Raw genomic sequence first — 16,655 nt, forward strand, 5'->3', positions numbered from 1 at the left:
TCTTTGCTTTTCTTCCTCCTCCTCCTCCCTGTCCTCACTACAGTCTCCTTGTCATAGGCTTTTTTAACTCTCCACCCACTCCCTTCATTCCTCATTTACTTTGCCTTTTCTGCTCCTATTGCAGTTATACTTGTCTGTTCTATCTCTTTGCTCCCTGTCACTGCCTGTGATGATAGTGCTCCGGCTTCTTGTCTCAATTTAATTTTCTCCTGCTGTACTTACAGGTCTGTTTCTTGGTTTTTTTGGATTTGAGGTGGGTAACTGCTTCTTGATGTTACATCATCCCTGCAAAGGAGATGGTGCAAAGTACTGGAGATGGATCGTTTCCCTGCTGTCAGTGATCTGCAGACCTAGAGCTGACATGGCCGGTATCTCATGTGAAGCTGTGGATGATCTCCAAATGAGAGCATAAAATCACAGAAAATGGGGTGCAAGCTGCACTACCAGCTACCATTAAGAGCATCTCTGTTTCCTGTTAGACTAAACAGTATCTAAACCATTCCTGATGGCAAGTAACCTGCCTTAAAAGTATTTGCAATACCACTGCTGGCCTTTGTGAGCATTGCGAAGTCTTTCCTAGTATCTAATATAAAGCTTGTTGCCACCATTTGTTCTTTCTGTGAGAAATATAAAGAAAGGATTGGGTCTTTCATTTTTGGCAGGTTTTGCATACTGTAATTTCTTTCTTTTTTGTCTTCTAGCCTTTTTTGACCATTGCACATGGCTTTACTGGGAGATTGATTAAATGTAAGATAGGCACTGTAATTTTCCATACTTTTGTTATGTTGGTCAGATCTTGGTGGCTAAATATAGGTTCCTGAAATGCAAATTTTTCTGTAAATAAGAAGTTCTCTTAGACTTTTGAAAGCGTATGTGGTGGTTTCCTCCTCCCTTAACCATAAACAAGACAAAATATGCCCCCTGCTTTTTTCTTGGGTTGGATTGCTATGGTTTAAGTAACAAAGGAAGTAAAAAGAAATAACAAAAAACAACTCCAAAATCAATTACAGATATCATGAAAAAAAATTCAATTTGAATGGTATCTTGGAATTTTAACAACTGAAAACTGGGTCCTACAATGGGCAGTAACCAGCCTGGCTTTACCAGCCCTGCCTGTAATGGAGATTTTTACCCCAAGCAGTCTCTAAATACCTAACTGGAATTGCACTCCAAGTAGCCTCTAATCTGAGGGTGCGTGGATACAGCAAAAATGTTGAAGTAATTGCAAGGGTAATCTTTCTAGCTTCTGATGTCTGCCCTCAGGCTGGGAGTCTTGAGTATGGTTAAAACCCTCTGAACTGTCCTCCTGGTTATCCTGCTTAAAATTCATAGTGTCTGCAGTTGAGGTCCTGTGGAGTTTAGGATTTCTGTGTGCTGTATATAAGTCCTGTCTCCATGAGTTACCTGACTTGGAGGGCATATTTGACTTCTAGATAATTGCTTCTGATTAGCCAAGATGTAGATAATCAGAGTTTGACCTACGCAGTGCATAGACCATCATTCACCTATCAGGTCTCACTGAAGCTCCTTATCTAGGCCTATGCTCTCCCTCCAGTCTTAATAGCAAAATCTGCTTTAAATTACTTTAAAAGATTGATTTAAAAATGCTTTGGAGAGGAGTTTGGATTTCTTAGATAGTACTAGTCCTCCTTTGTCTAGTGTACCCTCCGTGAAGAGTGAAACCGTTAATTTGATTTGTTGTTCTTTGTAGCTTTTCCCATTTTTGCTACGGCATCGTATGAAAGGAGGTTATCAAAACTGAACAATTATGCAAAGTACTTCAGAATATTAGAGAGCAGGAGTATGAAAGGCTTTTGTTTTTCAGTGTGTCCCTTCCTGCTTTATAAAATGTGGTTGAGATAAATAGGGCAGCAAGGGAAAGGATTTCAGTTTCAACAGGCATAGTTTTAAATCTGTGTAAACTTAAAAAGGATCCTTCCAGCCTGAGTCAGGAGGTATAGGAGGAACGCCATGTTTATTTGGTGAAATTAGTGAATTAATCAATTTGTTGACTGTTGGCTGGCTATGAGATATTGTGCTATGTTAGCTTTGCTTGGTGCTCAAATATTTAATGCAAATTCATTTGTTTTAACTTTCCCTTTTGCTTTTCTTTCCGTATGATGCTATTTAATGTTGCTACATTGGCTTTGCAAATCCTTTCTCAGGTCTCTTTCCACCCTATTCCAGGATGAAGCATTCTGTCTTGAAGCAGTGGGAAAGGGATGAAAAGTAGTTCTAGGAGTCCCTTTCATATGAGTTTGGTTGGGGAAGTGTAAATACTTTTTCAGAGTCATGTTAGACTGTGTGATGGAGCCAGTCTGTGGCAAAGAGTGTAGTGTGGTGAGATAGAGGAATGAGAAAGGTGGCGACTGAGGGCTGTGGTGAGAACTTTGGTCAGTTCCTTGCTCCTTGTGTCCTTCACAGAGACATGGGTGACAGACTGTGAATACACGAAGTGTGACTGATGAGGTGGTGTAGTCAAGGAGGGGCTGACTCTCTTAGTGTCGGAAAGAATTTAGGTCATCCAAAGGCAGTTGCAAACCTTCATCCTAAGAGAATTTTTCTGAGGGACTCTAGGTTTTCAAAGCCTCTTTTGATCAAAATGCTGCATGGGCTGTGAGAGTGAATTTATCTGGGAACATGGACTTCTGAAGGGTGGAAAAAATACTGTGGAGATCTCAGTGCTTCATCAGAAAGCGAGACTTCTGAATACTTTGTCTTATTCAATGAGATGAGTCTAAATCGGGTTTAAGCAGATTAAAGATCCATGATCCTTGTTCTCCATCAAGTCTGAAACCGTAGCTTTGAGCAGCCTGATGGTGACTTTGGCCCTAGACAAAATGAAGGTCTTCTAACAAGCCCTGCTGTGAGGAGGTGAGAAAGGCAGTGACTTCACTGTCCCTTTCAGCTCAACTGTGATTTCTCAGGAACATTTTTTGGTTTTTGTTAGGAGTACTCTTAATTGGTTTTGACAGTGGGCTGCAGGAGTTCCTGCAAATGTTGCACAGAAGTCAAGAGAAAGCTGCACTGAAGGCTGCAGACCTGAGCATCTCTGTTCAGATCCGTGCCTGCCTGGCCCTCCTGCCTGTAAGCTCCAAGCCTCCCTGCCTGATGAGTGGCAGGGGTCCTGCTTGGCAGCTGACATGGCCACGAACACATCTCCCAAACAGACCTCTTCTTAAAGCAGAAGAGTATAGGAAGCCAGTGGCTTTTTTTTTTCTTTTTTTTTTTCCAGTGGGTGGGTAGGAAACTTTGAGCTGTGTTATTTGTAACACAGAGAAGAAGAATAGCTAGAACTGAGTAATAGGAATTCCCTAATGTTTTGGAAGAGCATAGAGAAAGATAAATTTCATTCTTTTAGGGCGTTGGTAGAGGGCTGTACTGGCTTTCAAAAGTGTAGTAGGCCTCTAGGTTAGCTGTGAGGCTCTGTGTGTCACTACATAATTATTCTGAGATCCAGTGACATGGTTTAAATGCAGAGTTCTGATGAGCCTCCTGGCTACTGTTCAGACAATCCCAGCAGAAGAGTGTTCCTTTAGCCAATCATAAAACCTTAAAATCATAGAATGATTTGGGTTGGAAGGGATCTTTAAAGGTTATCTAGTGTAACCCGTCTGAAATGAGCAGGGACATCTTCAAGAGTTCAGCTGTGAAATGGTTCGGGAATTGCCTTCAGCTGTGTCTGTCCCAAATTTCTGCCAGAGGATTACTGTGCCTGTGTGAGCTGCTCCTGTGCCCTCATGTGAGGTCAGCTGTGGTAGACCTGCTCTTGCTGAAGTGCACGGAGATGAATCTGTTGGTTAGGTCTGATGTTGGTAGTACCCTGCAGAAGCAGAGCACTAAACCTTTTCCTTTATGGTCATCAACCATGGCTGTAAAATGGAGGTGGTCCTTGTGCCCTGTGGTGCCAAATACTGAAATACTGAAAAGGCTTTATGTTGTAGACATGCAAGAGGAAGCTAAAAGAACAATTTTCATCGTAAAGAATTTAAAGGAGTTTTTCAGATGTATGAGTCTTCCTGTGAATCGTTTAGTGGATGTTGGAGGCCTAGCAAATCAAGGACACTTCTTTTAACAATGAATATATTGGCTTCTGTGTACTCATGCTGTTGTTGGTCATTTTGAACAGAAACACTTCCTAAAAATTTAATAGGACAGAAGTAAAGCTCAGTTTGTGATAATGGGCAGTTCAGATCCCATCAAACGAGGCGGAGTTAAAAGCAAGTGTTGAGGGTTGATGCTGAAGGACATTTCTCAGATTTGACAGTGGTGTCTGTGGGCTGTGATGGCCCATCCAGGGAATGCTACTGTGGAGCCCATACAGCAAGCTGGGTCTCTAAATTCCCAAGCTGAGTGTGTTGGGTTACAGGCAGACATCTGTTTTCAAGGAGCATCTTTTTAGGACAGAGCAATTGCCTGTCTGTCTGTTCCATGCAGTAGCCTCAGACTGCGGAGAAATTATTCTGGTTCCTTATGTCTTCATTGCTTTGCATTGAAAATTCTACATCTTCAAAAGAACAATTCACTTCTGCTTTCTTCTTGTTTCATTTAATTGGGCTCGTCTTAATGTGGTGAGGATTATTATCTGGACCACTTACATACTTGAGCTGCAGGATCTGCTTCCTCCCCAACCTCAGTGTTACATGTTTCACACATTGTATCTCTTAAAGGAGGCCGTAGCACCTTTGAAAATTAGAAGATAGGGTAGAGTCTGGTCAAATCTTGTGGCATTTTAGGTCAGCTGTCAGTGATAGTAACCTGATCTATGGCAAATCTCTCCCTCCCTCTCCACAGGGTGCCTGATCTGCCCTTTGCATGCCAGTGAAGCTGATATGATCCAAATTAACTTTTTCATCTGTTTGCATTTATTTTCTGAGTCATGAGAGGTCCTCAGGAGCCACAGAATTAAATGTTGTTTTCCTTTCTAACACTTCTTTTATGGTATCAAAAATGTATTTTTTTATTCTTGCGTGGGATCAGATGCTGGTTTTTTCCATGTTAACGTGCTGCTGGGTATGCAGCCCATCATGGGAATAACGAGGAGCTGCACAGTCAGCAGAGGAGTGCTCATTATTTTGATGTCTGCTGTAAAATGGTGGCTCCTGCTCTAAATTACTTGGTGAGGTAATTGCTCATCTTCCAAAATGTTTTCCTTTCTCTGTGTATGAGGTCTTTTAATAAGATAGGAAAGTACAAGGTGTTTTTTGGGCCAGGTTGCATCTGACTGGATCCTTTCAGTGATATACGAAGGACAGCTGGGGTGGTAGTTAGAAGCAGAGATATAAAATTCCAGACCTCACCGCTGGCAAAGCAGCAGGATTGTTGTCAGTCTCTGAATTACACTGCTGTGACTGCTATTTTATGCTTTTAATGTAAACGGCATTTTTTTTGTGGCATGGCTGATAGCCAGTCTTGACCAAGGGATGCTTCTGCTTTTTCAGGAGCAGAAGGGACAGAGGGTGGTGGCAGGTGATTGATCTACCTATCAGTAGACAGGTGGTCTTCCTTGAAATGCTGTCTGGGAAGGGGTTTTGCTGTTTGATGGTTCAATACTTCACTTTGTAGCTGTTTTGTGCCACAGAGCAGGAGGATGAGAGAGAATGTCATTAATAGGAAACTGGCCATCCTAAGAAGGCTGCCCAGCACTTGGGGGTTGCCTTGGTCTCTTCCCTTGGGTACAAGGACCAAGGAGGAAATAGCAGGAGCTCTGGCTTGCAGTAGAAGACTCACTCTGAGTGCTGCAGGGCCCTTCCTGCGCACAGCAAAGACCCAGCTGTTCTCCTTCAAAGGTCTAAAAGCAGCTGAAATGAGACTGCAGGGGAATTTAGCAGTTTAATCCAAGACTGCATCTGCAGACCTTGCTGAGTTGTCGCATACCCTTGCATGCTCCCTGCTGTGCCCAAGCCATGACAGGGCTGAGCCGTTTGGTGCCCAGCCTGTCCCTTGAGCTGGGCCAGGATCCAGGTATGGAGAGTGTCTTCCTGCACAGTCCAGGAGGCACCTTTGACAGCATGTGACACGTTGTGATTGCAGTTTGGTTACCATAGTCTTTTAAAAGATGGTCCATGGGTGCCAGTAGAGGCAGAGATTACTCTTTTTCTGTATGCTGTTAATTAAAGCTTTTACCTGGAAAGGAGATGCCATGGTGTAGCTCAGTTAGCCAGGGCAGACTAGCTTGTGTCTGACGTTCAGGATAACCCTTTGGTTGCTGTTTGTCAGGGTGTCTTTTTGGCTTCCTTTCACTCAGAGTAGGTGTATTTGTTCTCTGAAGCCTTGTCCATATGCTCTGTGAGCAGCAAATATCTTAGGTCTTCTGAGTCTAGGTAGATATGCAGTGGAAGCTGCTACAAAAGATAATTTTTGAGTCTGGTTGCATGGTTTCATGGCCCTATAAATCTGATCCTGAATAAATATCTTTATATGTGATTTTGATTTTCAGCAGAGTATAATTAGCCCCTGAAATTATCTTTAAAAACCAAGGAGTTTAGAGGTGAGAGCATAACTAAGGTCCTACTTATAAACCCCAAGCTTTTATCACTGTCATAGTCAAAATAGCCCCCAGTACATGAATGAGAAGCAGGTGATAGCTGAGTAAATGAATGGGTTTTCTGTTACATCCTAAACTTGATTTCTAGCTGATTTTAGTTGTGCCAGTGATGGCCAAGCTGTGTACATCTGTTAGCATCCTGCTGAGAGGCTAGTGGAGCTGCTCACACCCGAGAAATGCCTGAATAAATGCACTGCTGAAGTTAAGGGAGGGAGTTGTGGGGAGTAAAGACAGATTGGAACATTCTGTTTCTCTACCAGGTGCTGGTTGAGCTTTGGGTTTGCTGATCTTACGTTTTTTTCTCTTTTAAGGTGTTAATATTTAAAGATGTAAGACCCTGTGGGGTCTTCAAGCAAATTATTTTCTTCCCAAGTATGAGCACCCAAGAGCCAGAAACCCCAGGAGAGGTGAAAGCAAAGCATGATCTAGCTGTGTTCTGCACCTCTGTGGAAAGAGAGCACCTTGTTACTTTTTTCACAGGTGTTTTTGCTTGTTTGGAAAGTAACTGGAACTGTGCTCATGAATATTTGAGGCTGTCAGGTGCCTTCTGAGGGCTGGAGGGAAGTAGGGCCAAGGAAGGGCAGGTGGTGTGGGAGCCAGAGGGGCAGAAGAGGGAGTGGCCCCAGCCCTGTGTGGTTGTCTCATCTCTCTTATGGTAGTAGACTTCTTATTGGGATGAATGTGCTCTGAAATATTTATTGCCCTGTTTAAATATTCATTGCTGCAAAGGCAGTGCAGCCTGATGGCAGCAGTGGAGCCTCAAGGGACAGGGGCCGCAGCAGTCCCTGGCATTTCCTTTCAGTAATATGATAAAAATATATGGAAAAAAAAAATCGGGCATTCCCCCACTGCAAGATTGACAGGAGCACTCAGGCATATGTCCCAGTGTTTCCTCTTCGTGCCAGAGACTTGTATTTGCTCTCAGGCCCGTATGCTGGAGTGCTGCTCTGGGTTGCCAGATGCTAATGCTTTTTTTCCAGGCCTGTATCCTGGAGCGAGGGGCTTTGTTTAGCCTGACACTGTGAGTGTGAAAGGGGATGTACAGAAGGGCAAACCAACTGGCTTAGGTTTAAGGGCTTAAGTTTTGTATAGCCTTTGTTTTTGTCTTTCTGTAGGTGTGCAAGGAGAGGAGAGAAAAAGGACCTTTAATGCACTTGGCTGTGGAAGGTGGAGATCTGCTGAGAATTACGGAGGGGTCAACTTACCGGGAACTCACGTAGTAATATATTACGGGAGCTGCAGATGCTGACAGACATGCCCTGACATGAGATGCTCTTATAGCAATTTAGCTTTTAAGGTTTATTGATTTAGCTTCAGTAAAATAGAGCGGTTTAAAAGTAGGACTGCCAGTGATATGCAGTAGTTTAATGTGAATATTTTGCATGTTGCTACTGTTAAACCAGCACATGCTTTACGTGTTCCAGGGCATTGACGTGGTGGTGGCAAGGGAGCAGCATGTTTCCAATGGTGCTGCTGAGTGTGGGGGCTGCAGGAGCTGCTTTAGTGATAGCCAGCCCAGGAAGAGGCACTTGAAAGGTGGTCAGATGTGCCACTCACCTCGAGCTTTACCTCTGAGCTGTGCAGGTGGCCTGTGCAGGGAAGAAGTCTCTACTGGTTCGTGGTTAGAGCAGGAATGTGGTAAACATACATTAGCTGAAAGGCCTGGGGAAAAGAGGCTTTAAAAGGATTTTCTAACAATGGGAAATTTTTTCCTGAGATACTCGACAAATTCACTGTGTATGAACCAGCTTTGTGCTGGCTTACGTGGGGGTGCTGTAGAAGTTAAGTACAAGTGAAGCAGGTAGTGGCAATAGCATGTGCTACATGTCCATCTAGCCTCTTGTTCTGGGATGAAGTGGCTTTCAGGTGCATTTCAAAGTTGCCCTTAATGTAGCATAACTGTGGGCTGCTGTGAGAAGAACAGTCCCCCTGTCCTGTGCCCTGGCCATATGCTCAGCCTCCTCACCACTTTGGGCATTGTGCTCAAGCAGATCCAAAGCGAGACAGTTGAGTTTATGACCAAACAGATGACTATTGTTTGGATTAATTTTCTGGCAATGCCTGTGGCGTGACTGGATCTCACAACAGCTGGGGAGGGGAAGAGCAGCCCCTGATTCCAAGGTCAATTGGTAGTTTGTCATATTAGGTGGTACACAAAACTGCACCTATGCTTTTCAATAGCTTGTTCCTCTCCATGAGGTGAGGCTATTATGCTTTATAAATGTGTACAGAGCTTACTTTAATCAGCTTTAATTTATGTGCATTGACTTCTGCCCGTTCGTGTTAGCTTTCCAGGATATTGTCCTATAAGTCTGGCTTTAGGTTGTCTTTTCTGACTGTACCTGCATTGTAGGCCGTTATGTCTCACTCAGGTACCTCTGGTTTGGGTGACATAATGTTTTCAGCACAAAAACCGGAAAAGATGGAAAAGACAGAGTCCTCCTCACCAGCTGACTTAATGACTGTCATTTAGAAATCAGTAAACAAAATGAAATGGTATCTTTTACCAGAGCTGAATTTATCAGACTCAGCTTTTGGCTATTGGTTTTCATGATGACTTTTTAAATTAGATTAAATATTGTTAGCATCTACTTAATTTTCCTCACAATTAATATACTTTAATAAAATCATCAGTTACCACTTTTTTTTTTTAATGATAAGCAAAATAAATTGGGCTTTTCAAAATTTTCAGTGTGCAGCTATGTGGCTTTTTCCAATCTTGGGGTCATTTATGCAGCTCTTTCATGTTCCCTTTTGAATTTTTAAATTCCATTTTATAAATTTGCATAATGAAGCATATGTCTTATTTTTCGTCTGGCCAAGGCCACGTACCCAAGTAGCAATGCTTCCCACACCCTCAGGTTGGTAATATATCTGAAAGCTGTAGTCACTCTCTGTACCAGGCTGCTGCACTGGTGAGTTGCTTCTCTGTGACTCTCTGCTCCTTTCCAGAACCTCTGCTTTCCAGGACACACAGTGAAGGCTTCTTTGAAAATGGAAAACTACTCTTGGAACAAATGACTAGCAAGAGATAGGAGAATGCTGGAATGGAAAGTAACTGTGGGAAGAAATCTGTGTTTTTAAACCGTCAAATTTCTGTTCTGAAATGTGTGCCAAGTCAGTCACAGACTTCCTCCGCCCTGCACCCTGAGAGCAGCTTGATATAATGTTGTTGCTGCGTGACTGAGTCCTGGTACTGGAGCCACAGATGGGTCCCGTTTGCCTCATCTCATCTCCTGTCTTCTGTACTGAATTCTGAATGTACCCACGATAGGCCAGTGGCAGTGAAAATATGACAGGGCTGAGATGTTTAGCTGCTTGCATGAAAAAGCCCCAGAGCCTCAAGAGGAGCTCTGGTTTTGTGTTTAAATATGCTGCATACGTCTCGTTCTCCACCTTTGCTTCAGAGTCACGTCCGAACACGCGGCTCCTCGCTATGGTTTCTGCCAGCTCTGCAGTTCTTTCCAAGGCATTCAGCGCTCTCCAATTGATTCCAGATGTGTTCTCCCCTTCCCAGCGCTTTCTCCCTTTTTCCTCCTCCTGCTCTGGCAGTGGAGGCAGGGCTGCTTTTTTTCTGTATGGTGCTGGAGTTAGTGCAGGCAGGCAGGAAGATTTCCCTGCTGGCTGTTGAAATCTGGGGAATTGAAGGGGCCAGTGTAAGTGAAGCTGCCTGACAGGGCTTTGACGTTTGTCCTTCCTCCAGGAGCCAGGTCAGCTCAGAGCAGCCCCTCTGCACAGCTCATTGCCTTCACAGCAGGGAAGAGAAGGACAGGAAAGCCTGATACCAACAGTGATCTTCAAAATCCTTCCTAGAAGAGCACTGGAAATATAGTGAGATCTGGAAGAGTCTATTGCAGATAGCTGTGTCACAATCCTTGTCACTAAAGTAGATACAAATCTTTCTAAAGGGCTGAGTGAGTTTCACGAGGATTTAAATATTCAGGAAAACCATCTGAGTTCTTGAGGTTGCAGGAGTAACTCCACACTCACTGAGATCTGGTGATGTACTTGCAGATACAGAGCAGTAGTCCATTTGCAGAGCAGAGACGTGATGAAAAATTGCTTATCTGTCCAGCTGGGTCCGTGATTGGGGTTGGAGAAGCAGATACTGGTTTTCTGAAATACATCAGCTGGCAAGTTACCCTCTCCCTTGAAACAAAGCTGTTTGAAGTGAGCAATCTGATTACAGAATTGACTGAGGAGACAGTAATTGTGACACTGCCTTGGCAACCTGGTCAAGAGATACCATGGGACCAGGTGGTATTTTCTTCCTTGTTACATTTCCATGTTCTGTAGTCCTTCTTTTTCTGAGGAGCAGTGGGAACCATTTGTTAGCTGTCTCTGGAGTAAGGCAGAAAACCAGCACATGCAGGTCCTCTATGTCATCAAAAATACCATATGGTGGCCAGCTATCCTGCTGCAGCCATGGACCTCTCCTGAAAAGCAGTTACCCATTCCTTCCCCACTGCTGGCCTCTGCTTTCTGCTGCTTCCCTGAGAGAGGATCTACAGTCATGCAATGGGGAGGGTGTGATTGGTTTGCTAATCTGCTGAATAGCTGATGGCAGCTAGCTTGGATTAAACATACGTGACACATCTGCAGCACGCTGTTCCTTAGCTGTGACTCATTTCAATTCTGGTCCCAGAGAAGGAACTTAGCCGTCTTTGCCTGACAGAGCAGTAATCTCTCTTGTGTGGGACATGCTTGTACCACCCTGGGTGCCTGCTGGATTTATGGAGGACTTGATTCGTAGTATTTTGAGACATTATTTTCATGCTGATTTGTTGAAAGCTAGTCATCTTATGGAAATCTTTTTTTTCCTCAAGAATGTTTGACTATGAATGCTGAGTGGAAAATAGGCACTTGGAAAGTTGCAGAGCTGGGAAGAAGAAGAACCAGGGAAGGTGCTAAAGGACCAGTCTGGACCAAAGCATTGAGCCTGAGCTCTTCTCTTAACTGCTGGCTTTGTTGCTGAAGATGTATCCATCCTGGTGACTTCTTCGTTTGTTCTCCATCCTTACCCCTTTCTCCCCAGTAATTCTCAGAGGTAGTTTAATTCCTAATATGGAATGCAAACAGATGTTGGGACCCTCATGTCTCTCAAAGCACAATTCTCTCTAATCAGAGAGCATGACTGGATTGAAAGCATTTGGTGGAGTGCCTTTGTCCCAGTAACTTTTAACTTTATTTTGGAGTGGGGAATAATGTAGATTTCAGGATCAGAAATCGGTACTTTTTAAAATCTGAAAGGTATGTTTTAGGCTGATGAGTAGATGTGGCCCTGGGCATTATTAATGTTGTGTAACCCTAAAGCTTTGGCTGTATCCAACAGGAAGCCTCTCTGCAGGTTGCCCGAGGGCATCTTACCAAGTGTGCATGAGAGCCTGTGTTTGTGCACAGGGGTAGAGCAAAAGTTGGCCATTACTGGAAGTGATGATAGTGTGGGGATGAGTGAGTGCTTCCTGTGTATAACTGTAAGATAAGACTATAATTTTCTTTTATCCTTTCCTACAAAAGGGGGGCTTGAACTTTTTCCATAAAGTTCTTAAACACATTAAAAAAAAAAAAAAAAAGGCCAGCTGCTTTATTTTACAGAACACTTTTTGGTGGCCTGGAATGATAGAGTGTGTATTGGAAGATAACTTGTTCTTCCCTTGCTTTACATATCTAGGAAGGGCAAGATTAGATAATCTAGTGCAAGCTTGCACCAGGAAGTTGAAGGAGACATGCCTTTAAATGGCTAGCTAGGTGCAAGTGTGAGTGCAGGCATCTCTTGTTAGATTTTTTTTTTGACTGGTGCAAGATTAGCTTGTTGAGGCTTAACTTAACCCAGTGGAAAAGGCATTTCCTGAGTGATTACATCTGATTTAAATTTTAAAAAGTGTACCCATTAACTTAACTTCACTTTATTTTAACAAAACTGCCATAAAATTCCAGCAGATGTTTCCAGAACTATCTAGGTTTGGAGTTTGCCTTTGGGAGGATTCAGGAGGAATTACTCTTGTGCCCATGGCAGTAGAGTCAGAATCCAGCATCCTTTTCCATTCCCACAGTGTGTCATAGATCAAATGAAGATCAAGCTCCAGATGTGCAGATGAAATACAAAACCCCTTATTACTGTGATCCTCTTCAAGGTGCTTTTATGATCAACCCACACCAAGAAAGAGTGTTGATTTTATCAGTCTGTGTCCCAGACACACAGGCATGTCAGTCTTGCTCTCCGGAGTTACAGAAATGCCTTTGTAGTGTGGAGAGTGGGTGTCAGGTTAGGGTCACATACCCTTCTGAACCCAGGAACGGGTTTGTGCAAAGATGAAGGATATGAGATGGTTATATCCTTTGTATAGATCCTTTTCACCCCCAGATTTCTTTTCTGTAGGCATTTTACCCACTCTTCTATTTAGAAGCTAATCTGTGATGAAATGGCCACAATGGAGAAAGTGTTATTGCTTCATTTTTGGATAGAAAGCTTGTATCATGTTTGTGGGCACCTGCAGGGTTGGCATGGCCAAGTCACTGTTTTGGGGTGTCTGAGGTGTTGGAAAGCCATCACTTCATCATGCTGTACATCTTTGTCTTGTGCTTGAGTATCCTCATGGCCCTAAAGAGCAAAAGCAGAATTTTAAAAACCCAGGCGTAGCTTCCATGTGCCAAGAGAGCCACCAGCGTAGGGTGGAATCTGTCTTTGGTGGAATGAATGCCCCAGCCCGTGGTTTTTTTGGCAAGGGATAATGCTGGATTTCCTGGTGCATGTGGTGAACATCATTCCCACTGCTTTGTATCCATTCCCATTAGTGAAGAAAGTGCTTGTTGATACATTTGTTATCAGCGGGCAAAGTGTGGGATTGCCTGGGAAGAGAGTTAATGCACGCTGGAGACTGCGGCTCCCTGGCAGCTGAGCTCATCCAAGTGCTGGTGCCCATGGCCCTTCCCTCCCCAGCTTCTCCACCCCCTGTCCTTTCTGGCTCTGGTTCTCCTCCAGCTCCTTGCCAAGCTGTTTCAGCGCTCTTAACTGGGAACAAAACTAACCTGGCAATAAAAAGTGAGTAATTTTTTTGCCTGGGATATGTGCTGAAAGGGCTCAGTGGTGGGCAAGGCTGGCAGGGGAGAGAGGGCAGGAGTGCACAGCTGGAGGGGGGACAGTGGCAGCTCCAGCCAGAGCCTCTGAAGCTGCAGCTGAGCACTGGGAAGGGAGGCTGTGTTAGAAGGGGCTGGGAAAAAGACCCTGCTACAGCAGCTTTTTTGTTGATCTGTGTGAATGGGAGGGGGGAACACAGCCCATTATTAATTAATTAATTACTCTCGTGCTCCTAAGCAGCAGCTTTGTATGGTAAGCCCTTTCTCTCTTGCCTTTGTACAGCCAGGGAGCAGTGCTTTGCATGTGTGATGTTTCCATCCCTGACAGGAGGCTGGGACCTGGGTTCTAGGAGGGACAGCACGGTCCCCAGATTCCTTCACTCAGAAATATCCCTTTCTTACAGAGAGCTGAGAGTGGGTGGCAGATCCAGGTTCCTGACAGGCTCTTCAGATCCCAGCTCCAAACATTTTTGCTGTTTACAGAAGGGATTAGGTTAGTGCAAAGAGCAAGCAGTCGTAGCCTGGAACTCTGGTTTTCACAAACAGGTTAATTGCCTCTGTTAGCTGCGAGTCAGTTGCTTTGAGGATTCATAAAATTAGTTCAGTGAAGACATATGTATTAGAAACCCCATTCCACTAAATAAGCTTATACCCACATCCCAGTGATTTGGGGGATAGCAGAGTTCAAAGGCATTTTTAAGAAATTGTTTGATGTTTGTGTGCTGTACCATTTCCCTGCACCTTTTTGTGGTGCTGATGACTCACAGTAGGGTTATGGGTAACACAGACCAGTTGCCTTGTGGCAGTTTGCCACATCTATACAGAAATTTTACTAGTTTAGCTTTATCACGAGTATAATTTTTATTTGGCTGGTTAGGCTTTACTTTCTATGCATATTATGACATAGCAATACAGAAGAGATCTGGAGCTGCATTGCTATAAGGCTCCTTTCATAGCCCTCTACTTACACCCATTTCTCTAATGAGGAAAACAAAACCACTCCTTCACAGAACAGACTGATCTTTGACAGTTTTATGGAAGCAGGAGGCCTTTGTGTGCATTTCTGGTGTTTGCTCTTGGCGCTCCAGTGCCGTGATCTTGGATCACCACCTGCTGTCTGCTGAAAGAATTCATCCTGTGTCACATTTGCTGAACCACGTTGCTCCTTGTTGAGTTGTTGTCCCCAGCTCCCACCCTTCCGCAAGGTATCGCCACGTGCAGTTACTCATCGGTTACTCATCATTCCTCTGCTTAGCTTGGAGCTGCAAAGTTCATTAATTAACTTAAAGCTGCATAAGCTCTTAGAAATGTTTCCCCATGAGGGATTTTTCACTGCTTTAGCTAATTTGTTTTTTAAACAAAGTGCGGGATCGGTTTGTACTGATCTGTGTAGGCAAACCCCTGACTTAAGGAAGAAAGTTGGCACCTGCAAGGACGTGACTGGACCTTTGTAGGGCTGAGAATAGGGGCCTGAAAGCAGAGCCCAGATGGGTAACCATATCCTTCTTGTGCCCTGAGGGCTTGGGTGCTCATGAATCAGATGCCAACATTTTGCAAAGGGGCAGCTGCTTTGAATTCCTACCTGATGTGAATTAATGATTTCTGTGGGAAGAGAGCATCAGAAGGAAGAGAAAGCACAGGAATTACTACTTTTCTTTGAACTATAGGTTAACATACATCCTACTCAAGTGTGATTTTTAAATTTTTTTAAGGAGTGAGTGTTAATTGCACTGTTTCACTTGCACTGAACAGTCTTTCCCAGTTTGAACATGGGATGGCAGTTACAATGGTTGGTGCATGGCAGCACAAACTGGCAAAGCTAATCAGTTAATCTGGAAATGCCAAAATTATTCCTGCAACCAAACGTCCCTCACACTCATCTCCTGGAGACTGCCAGCCTGATGCACTGTGGCCAAGAGAGGTGTCTGTCCGCTCCTGAACATGGATTAAAATTTACTTCATACCATCACAGAAGTTTAAGGTGGTAGTAGGTTTTGTGGGGAGCTGTACCCTGGTTTTCCTAGTCCTGTGGTGGCATCCTTGTGTAAGTTTGGGGCTGGTGACTGCTCTTGGACATGATTATCTGGATTTCTTGTTGCATTTGAGTAAATTTTTAAGACATCTTCATGAGCTAAAACAGGCGGGATTGGCAGTGCAGTGAGGTATGTCAAGATTGGATAGACAAAATACTTTCCTTTACCTGGAAACGTGAGGGTTTCTCCATTCTCTCTACAACCTCCTGAGAAGTGTGACAAGCAGCACCTCTAAATGCAGAATTTTACATGGTGGTTTAGAAGTAGGGAAAGGAGTTCAGGCTCTGTATTTGAAGATTAATGGGATTTGTGTGTGTATGTGTGTGTTCTGTGTTAGCTCTTGAAAATATGAAGTGTTGTGTAAATGTTGAAATTTGGTAGAATAACAGAAGAGGTAGAATCTCCTCTGGGTTTGGAGGATATCAGTATGCTGTGAAACCTGCAGAGATCTCATCAGGAGTCCTTTTCTGTTGACGCTAGTGGAAACAGGGAAAAAAGTAATTCTAAAGCATCAAAGGAAATTAAAATTACAAAAAAAAATCAGACGGGAAATATGTCCATAATCATATCAAGAGAAAAATAATTTGAGATACAGATACTCCATGGGATGATGAAACCTGGACAAATATAATAATGATAGATCTCCAGATAACCTGAGACATTAAATAAAGGATGCATTTGTAATAAAAGATATGATTTTTGCATGTTAGTGTGATTTGAGGAGTGGGGAAGTGACAATGGTACTAAAAGCATTTTCTTCTGCACCAGAAATCCTTCTTTGAAAAGTCTTAGGAAGGTCAGAGAGAAGTAATAAATAAAGTTACCAGGATATTTTGGCTTGAGAGGTGTGATTAAACAAAAAATAAATATGTGTTACCAAAGTGCCACAAGGAACAGAGGAGAGAGTAAGTATTTTTCATCCTTCAAACATTTGTAGATAGATAATTGAAGAAAGGAGAGAAAATACTTAAAAGGTTGAAATGCATTTAAACTGGAAG

The 16,655-nt window shown here is 43.5% G+C and overlaps 1 protein-coding gene across 13 annotated transcripts in view; it reads left to right on the top strand.

The window, feature by feature from the left end:
* The window catches only part of RBFOX2 (RNA binding fox-1 homolog 2), a 170,971-nt gene that overhangs the window by 91,051 nt on the left and 63,265 nt on the right, over window positions 1-16,655 (top strand). Inside the window, exon 1 of one of the 13 annotated variants that reach the window (XM_064420365.1) lies at window positions 13,572-13,589. The exons of the other annotated variants lie outside the window; for them this stretch is intronic. The gene's annotated coding sequence lies outside the window, so the exon portion shown is untranslated. Of the gene's footprint in view, window positions 1-13,571; window positions 13,590-16,655 lie in introns of those variants that run through there. 13 annotated transcript variants of the gene reach the window in all.

Source organism: Passer domesticus, chromosome 5 (assembly GCF_036417665.1).
Source record: "Passer domesticus isolate bPasDom1 chromosome 5, bPasDom1.hap1, whole genome shotgun sequence".
Classification (NCBI taxonomy): Eukaryota; Metazoa; Chordata; class Aves; order Passeriformes; family Passeridae; genus Passer; species Passer domesticus.